Raw genomic sequence first — 7,850 nt, 5'->3', positions numbered from 1 at the left:
GAGGAAACAATAGATTCCACTAAATCTTGAAATTCAGTGTGAAAAAATGCCTGATATACAGAGTTGAGCCCCCCTTCCACCAGGACAACTCCATATTCTACCATGGAGCCTTAAAAAGTTTTGTCTTGTGGATAAATTATGATTATTCTCAAAGACTTCTCAATCGACAGCGTCTTTACCACCAATTCTTTATATACTAAAGTAACCAAAGAAAAAGAAGTACAATTTAACTACATAACACCAAATATAACTACCAATTTATTTTTTTATCCGGAAAGATTATTTTAAGAGGCTCTGAAAGAGCAGAGAAACTAAGACTCACAAGATTAAGGGGTATCTAAAATATTAATATTGAATATTTCACACAAAATTTTTCTCCTTACACGAAAAGTACTAAATACGTTACATTTAAATGTTCTATATATGTGTATACACACACACACACACACACATACACACATATATATCAGATACTTCTCATTTAATAGAAAGTGGATAAGATTTAAAACATAAGGAGTAGGGGTAAAAGATGAGCTGTATATCCAATTCAAATTGTATTAAAATCCAAATATAAACAGAAGTTACATTTTCTTAAATGAAAGCAAATATTCACTATCCCCGCCAAAGTAGGTAAATTATACTATTAAGAGAAAAAATATACATGGACTGAGATACTTTCTTGCTTTGATATATGTAAAAAAATAAAAGCACTTGTTATGGTTGTCTAAACGTTTAGGGTTATATGGTTAGAAATATATAATGCTACTTTTATGGATAGGTCAACTCGGGGAAATAAATTAGCAGAATCATTTGAATTAGCTGTCTTCATACTGGGCAAGGCTTACTTCTCTCTCTCTCTCTTTTAAAGCTTTTTGATGTATAATTGATATACAGAAGAATTGCACATATTTAATGTATACATTTTGATGAGTTTGGACATAAGCATACACCTGTAATGTTATCACCACGATCAAGGTACTAACCAAATCCATTTGCTTATGTTCTTGTTTGTGTGTAAGAAGACTTAACATGAGACCTACCCTCAACATATTTTAAGAGCACAATACTATGTTGTTAACTATATATGTATATGTATATACATATATATAAACTATTTTGTACAGCAAATCTCTAGAAGTTACTCATCTTGCATACTTTTTAAAGGTTCTTTGTACATGTGAAACATTCCATAAGATGTCCTGTGTTGCCACGGAGGATGCAACTATTTTTAGGTGGACTGTGGCAAATCACACAAGGATCAGTGACATTAAGAGGAAAGCTAGATTCCATACTTGCCTCTTTGTCTTGTGTTTCTTCCCTCTCAAACTCACTGACATCTTCCTGGCTGTTAGAAGTGGTGCTGTAAGGGTTGATGACTGAGAATAGTGGTCACCTTCTTGGTACTGAGAGGCTCAGGTGAATTTTATCATTTTCTTCAGCATATGACTCTGAAATCATTCACTGTAGGGTTTTGTTTTTTGTTTTTCCCAATCAGGAACATCAAATCCATCTTCCCCTTGTGTTGAGTTTTCTAGACTGGCTTTCTTTGACATTTTCCCTTTATCTTCAGGAAGCTAAGTCTCACAAAAGGTCCAACGTCTGTTGCAAGGCAGTGGAAGGGGAGGGTTGATTTCATTTCATAAAGTACACTTCCAGTAGTCAATTAAAGACATTTCAGGATCTTCTTCAAGTGAGTCTGTATCACTCTTCCATGTCTGATGTGCAGGAACTTGATATACCTCGCCATCTTTCTCGAGAGTTATTCTTCCCCACTAAAGCTATCATCTTCTGAATCGAGACTCAACTTCAAATTCCAGAGAATTCATCTGAAACTGAATCCTGCTCCAACCACCTGAATGTTCACTCACACCGACATCACGGTCCGGATTTGATGGCATCTCTGTGAATTCTCTGCTACTTCTTGCACAACATATATCCCTCATTACGCAGAAAACCAGGCTTTCATCAAAGAAAGAGAAACGCTATCAGATTTCTGTGCTTTCTTTGTCATTCGCCAGGTAGTTCATCTGAATTTTCTTCTCAGAAGTCATCACTTCTTCCTCTGAATTCCCAAACCACTCATATCCCAGGCCTCTAGGGCTCAGGAACACACTAGGTCTGGAGGAGGTTTCTGGGAGGTGAAAGAAGTGGGACCCCTAGAGGTATTAGGGATACCCCTCCGGCTGGGCTTCTCTACGCATCTTCCTTTCAGGCATGCAGACCTCACAGGATCGAGGGGCTCGGGCTTGCTTGGGTCTCCCTGCGCGTCACTGGGCGTTTGCACATGTGCACTCAAGTCTCCCCATCCTCCACCAATTCCCCTTTTCATTTTCAAAATTGCCCAGGTTTGGACACAAGTTCTCTTTTCATGCTATATAAAGGTCACTAAAAATTATGAAGCTGAGTAAAAGGGAAGGCAGGGTGCTTGAAGGGTCATCCGAATGGGTGCAGAATTCATGGCCCATCAACGAAGAAAAGATAGAGGGCTTTAGTAAGAATATTCGTAGATGAGTACACAGTAATAAAACATAATTAGGTGAAATCTAAAAACTTAAATTTCAGTCTTCGTACACTGTAGACAGCAAGCCAGTAGAACACCCGGGACCTAACACATAACAGCATCTAACATTCACAATGGTGAATGATTCTATGTGATACTGCTCTGATTTAATTACCTTCAGAAGTCCAAGTCTGATTCCTTCCAAAATTTAGCATCTATTGCAAGCCTAATGAGTTATAAGTTGGAGCTGCAGAACAGAGCCATTACCAAAATAACAGTAATCAGCATACTCTTACAGAACTCCTAAAGCGACGATTCACACAGGATTTCACAAAAAACTCCATTAATGCTAATGAAATTGGGTAAGCCACAGGCTGAAACTCTCCTATACATTGATAGGTGAATAGTTCCCTGAGGTACTTACTTAGATGAGGGAACTTAATTTTCTCTCCACTAATCCTCTCTGGATGAAAAATAAGAAATCATGCTTTCGATTTCTTTTTAAAGTAGATGGCACAAATTCAGAAGCATTCGAGTAGATTAATGAAAAGCCACATTAGGGCTCAGTCTAGCTCATTTTTTTTAAAATGTATTTATTTATTTATGGCTGCGTTGGGTCCTCGTTGCTATGTGCCGGCTTTCTCTAGTTGCAGCAAGCGGGGGTTATTCTTCGTTGTGGTGCCTGGGCCTCTCATTGCGGTGGCTTCTCTTATTGCGGAGCACGGGCTCTAGGCACGTGGGCTTCAGTAGTTGTGGCTCGCAGGCTCAGTAGTTGTGGCTCGCAGTCTCAGTAGTTGTGGCTTGTGGGCTTAGTTGCTCCTCGGCAACTGGGATATTCCCAGACCAGGGCTCAAACCCGTGTCCCCTGCATTGGCAGGTGGTTTCTTAGCCACTGCGCCACCAGGGAAGTCCCTCTAGCTCAGTTTTGGCCAGTCAAACCATCTTCCATTCAGATGGATGCCAGTTGGCCAAAATCTTGAGAAGTCAGTTATGTTTGTGGCTCTGAAAGTAAGCCATTAAGTTCATTCAATCTTGCTTCTTTGAGATTCTAGAAAAAGAAACTGCAATTATTGAGGGAACTAGTTGAGAAGAAATAGAAATTCCTGATTGCCTTAGTATGAATTGAACAGTTCCATCACTGATTTAATTAGCTGCCTAGGGAAGGAAAGATCATGAAATGTTGAGTTAGAAACAATATAAGACCATTCAAAGACTTATACAAAATGATAGGACAGGTATAATTAAGTTTCTGGGGCAGATGTGTTATTTTGTGTATTTCAGAGGAAAGTAGCAACTTCACTACCATGTCAGTGTTTTTGGCAGATAATGATCATTATGATAATATCAACTTGGTTGTATACAATTCTTGACCAGGGCAAAATAAATTTTCTGTTTATCTTCTCATTTATTACAACTTCCTGGTATACAGGTAGGGCTGTGTTATGATCTTATTTTGTAATTGACGAAGTGAGGCTCATTTTGGTAAGTTACCTCATAGAAAAAAAGTGGTAGGCCCTAAAAGTAAAACAAATTGTAAATAAAATAAGTATGCTAATTTTGATGAAGAAGATGAGGTCGCAGAAAGCAGTCTTAAAATCTCATTCAGCTGACCTTTTTTCTTTTACAGCTGATGCAGTTAAGCCTCAAAATGGGAATTTTCTAAAAGTCATAGCCCAGGATCTTAATGTCAGAAGAATTCTAGTGTCTTGCCTTTTGGTTAGTGATATTTAGAAAGCTTTAAAAATAGGGATAGATCCCCAAATACCAAAATATGTCTTTGATTATATTATCCGTGAACACATAAATAGTTGCTATTATTTGTTGCTCAGTGAAAAGTATCTGATGCTTCTTATTGTGACTAAAACCCAAATTACATTGAATGAATTTAGCAGACACATTTTGGCTAATTATGTGGCTTTAAGCAAATATTAAAAGTTTGCTAATTTATTAGACATTAAGAATCAGTGCCACTACACATGGCATTTTAAAAATGACTAGTATAAAATCTACAATTATAGTTGGAGGTATCTCAGTAATTGATAGGATAAGTAAAGTAAAAATCAGTAAGAACAACACTGTCAACTAATTTGACCTACTTAACATTTACAGGACAGAAGGCAGAAACCTAAAAACAGAAGAATACATTTTTTTTCAAGCGTACACACACTATTCACCAAGATAGATCATATTCTGTGACACAGATTCTAGAATGAAACTGCACCCCATATATCCTCAGACCACAGTGGAATGAAACTAGAAATCAATAGATAATAGTTGGAAAATTATCAAATATTTTGAACTTAAAAAATATACCCCTGAATAAACCCTGTGTCAAAGAAGAAAACAAAAAAGAGATTAGGAGAGATTTTGAATTAAATGAAAGTGAAAATACAACATATCAATATTTATGTGATCGGTTTAAGTGGTGCTTAGAAAAAATTGGTAACAATGGGAAAAAAAGAAATGCTTCTAATCAATCTTTGGAGATTCAACTTAAGAAAGTAGAAAAAGAAGAGCAAATTAAATTCAAAATAAAAAAGAGCAAACTAAGTAAAACTCAAAATATAAAATAAATACAGAAAATCAAAAAACCAAAACTGAAAAGATCAATAATAAAATTGATAAAACTCTGTCCAGACTAATTAAGAAAAAAAGAGAGAAGACACAAATTACCAATATCAAGAATAAAAGAGGGAACCTCACCTCAGATCCAAAGACATTAAAATATACAGGAACATTTTGAACAACATTATGACTATAAATTTGACAGCTTAGGTTGAATGGACAAATGCTTTGAGATAAATACCTAAAAAGGGTGAATTTTACTATACGTAAATTTTATTTCAATAAACCTGACTATTAAAAAAAGGAGAGATTGGGTTATTCAGGAAAGGAAACAAAATGTACCACTGCTGTAACTATCAGTGATATGTTCTTTGATATGCTTTACGCTGATATGTTCTTTTTTTTATAATGTTGTTTTTATTTAATTGTTTGTTTTTATAGCTCAGCCTAACATTTTTGGCCAACACGAAGATTATACACAGGTGCTTAAATCTCAGTCTTGTAATATCTACAAAGTACACATTTATTTCCACATTTTTCCTTCCATCATTTTTCTTTAACTGATCTTGTATTTAAGACACTTGATTCACTTCCACTTTTTTATATTTTCTAGTACAAGTGAAGATTTTTGATATAAAATACAGAGCCAAGAGTCATCTTCCCTCCCTGAATGTGGCAGATCCATTTGGTTACATTATTTATTTTTCCTTGGTTTGAACCTTAGGAATTTGACTAAATTGTAATGAAGCTAAAGAGTCTACATGGACTGATATTTTGGGGGAGATTTGAAATCGTTGCATTACATTTGCACCTCATCTTAGTTGTGGGCTTTGTGTGCTGGTAGTCAGTCACTACTATAAAATAAAAATACTTTCTAACATGAGCATTAAGTATTGATTAAGTTATTAATTCCCCACTAGATCCAGGAAGAGAAAAAAAATAGATCAAGATAGTCTTTATTAGTCAGAGTGATAACAGTAACATGATAGCCATAATTTATCGAACACTTACATGTGCCAGTGTGTTAGGCAATTTTCATTCATTACTTAATCCTTATAACATCATTAAGACATGAGAATAATTCTCATTGTATCACAAGGACTGATACTAAAGACTAAGATATATTCTGCCAAATAAATTAGCAAAACTTAAGGGGAAAAATATCACCAGTGGCTGTTTTATAACATCATTAAGACATGAGAATAATTCTCATTGTATCACAAGGACTGATACTAAAGACTAAGATATATTCTGCCAAATAAATTAGCAAAACTTAAGGGGAAAAATATCACCAGTGGCTTCCCCTTAAGCAAAACTTAAGGGGAAAAATTTATCACCAAATAAATTAGCAAAACTTAAGGGGAAAAATATCACCAGTGGGAAATGTATGAATTCAAACTTGCATTGTGGAGGAGAAGTTAAATTGTGCAAAAACTATCTTATTAAGTAATTTCTAATATATATAAAGAGCCATGATAACATAAAACACATGAAGGTGTCTTATGTTTCGTTAGATTAAGCCTTGAAACATACTCTAAAGGAATAATCCAGGCTACACAAAATAAAAACAAAAACCTGAGATTAATGATATTAATTTGAGCAGTAGCCATAATATTATTTTTTTATTTATCAATATTTAATAATATTTAATATTGAACAATATTTATTTTAAATTTATATTTAACAATATGTAATATGCAACAATAATTGTTAAATAAAATGTAATGTAGCCATATGACTTTATATTAAATGCAATATGCCACACACCCAGCCATATGTATATATGCACGCATATGCATAAATATATATATACATACATATACATATGTGTGTATAAAAATAAATACAGCTCTATATTTACATTTCCTTTGATTAAAACTATTTTCAAAAGTGTGATGCACAGACTAGATTGAAGTGGCCAAAAATTTAATGTCTAATATTTCTCACCACTTAGGTTATATTCCTGCAACAGTGAATTATTTATAGTACTCCAAGTAAAGCTGTGGTATGAGCTTTGATTTGTGTATTTCTTTTTCCTGGAATGATCTTCCTGTCCTTCCTATTTTGAGGCAGCCCAACTTATTCCTTAAGATAACACTCAGGAATTATCTTTTCTGAAACTCTATCTCTACTTCCTTTCTATGTACACCTAAGGTTCCTGCTAACAGTTCTATCCTAGACTCTGACACATTATTATAAGATGGTCTCTTTGTTGGCTTTGTAGGAGGCTTCCATCTCCACTGGGACCCTTTGTGAGCTCAGAGGCTGTTCCATTTCTTCTTTATCTTCCCAGGATCTAGCAAGTTCTGGATGTATAGAAGCATCCTAGGCATCCCAAGAACTGAACCTGTATGATATGAAGTTCAAGCATGTTTATAGTAAGATAGTATGATTACAGTAAGATGGTAAGTTTTCATTTTTAAATTTCTCATAATTTTACACTGTGGCTATATTGTTTTTATAATGATGAAAATATATTCATTCAAACAAAATGAAATAGGATGCCAATGCATACTAATGTCTATCTATAATTTTATCAATACCACTCTTCAACCAGCAAATTGTAGAAATACCTAGAGATATAGGTATGATATATTTCATGACAAACTTTAAATGTTTACTTGAAATCTGGGGTCAAAATTGAACAAAACTTACATGAAAAAGGAATGGTGCATGTCCATAGAAGTCAACCCTATATGTCATTGAAAAGTATATTAAAGCATGAAAACTGCAAATAATTTAGACAAACATAAACGAATAAGTATTGTTACAAAACACAATATAT

The 7,850-nt window shown here is 34.5% G+C and overlaps 1 pseudogene; it reads right to left on the bottom strand.

Annotated features, from left to right (window-relative positions):
• Positions 1 to 768: 768 nt before the first annotated feature.
• Positions 769 to 7,850, bottom strand: part of LOC112401528 (E3 ubiquitin-protein ligase Mdm2-like) — a 120,774-nt pseudogene continuing 113,692 nt past the window's right edge.

This window comes from Neophocaena asiaeorientalis, unplaced genomic scaffold (genome assembly GCF_003031525.2).
Source record: "Neophocaena asiaeorientalis asiaeorientalis breed wild unplaced genomic scaffold, Neophocaena_asiaeorientalis_V1.1 scaffold84, whole genome shotgun sequence".
NCBI lineage: Eukaryota > Metazoa > Chordata > Mammalia > Artiodactyla > Phocoenidae > Neophocaena > Neophocaena asiaeorientalis.
The sequence above is the reverse complement of the archived record's forward strand: the minus strand, read 5'-3'. Positions and strand labels throughout refer to the sequence as shown.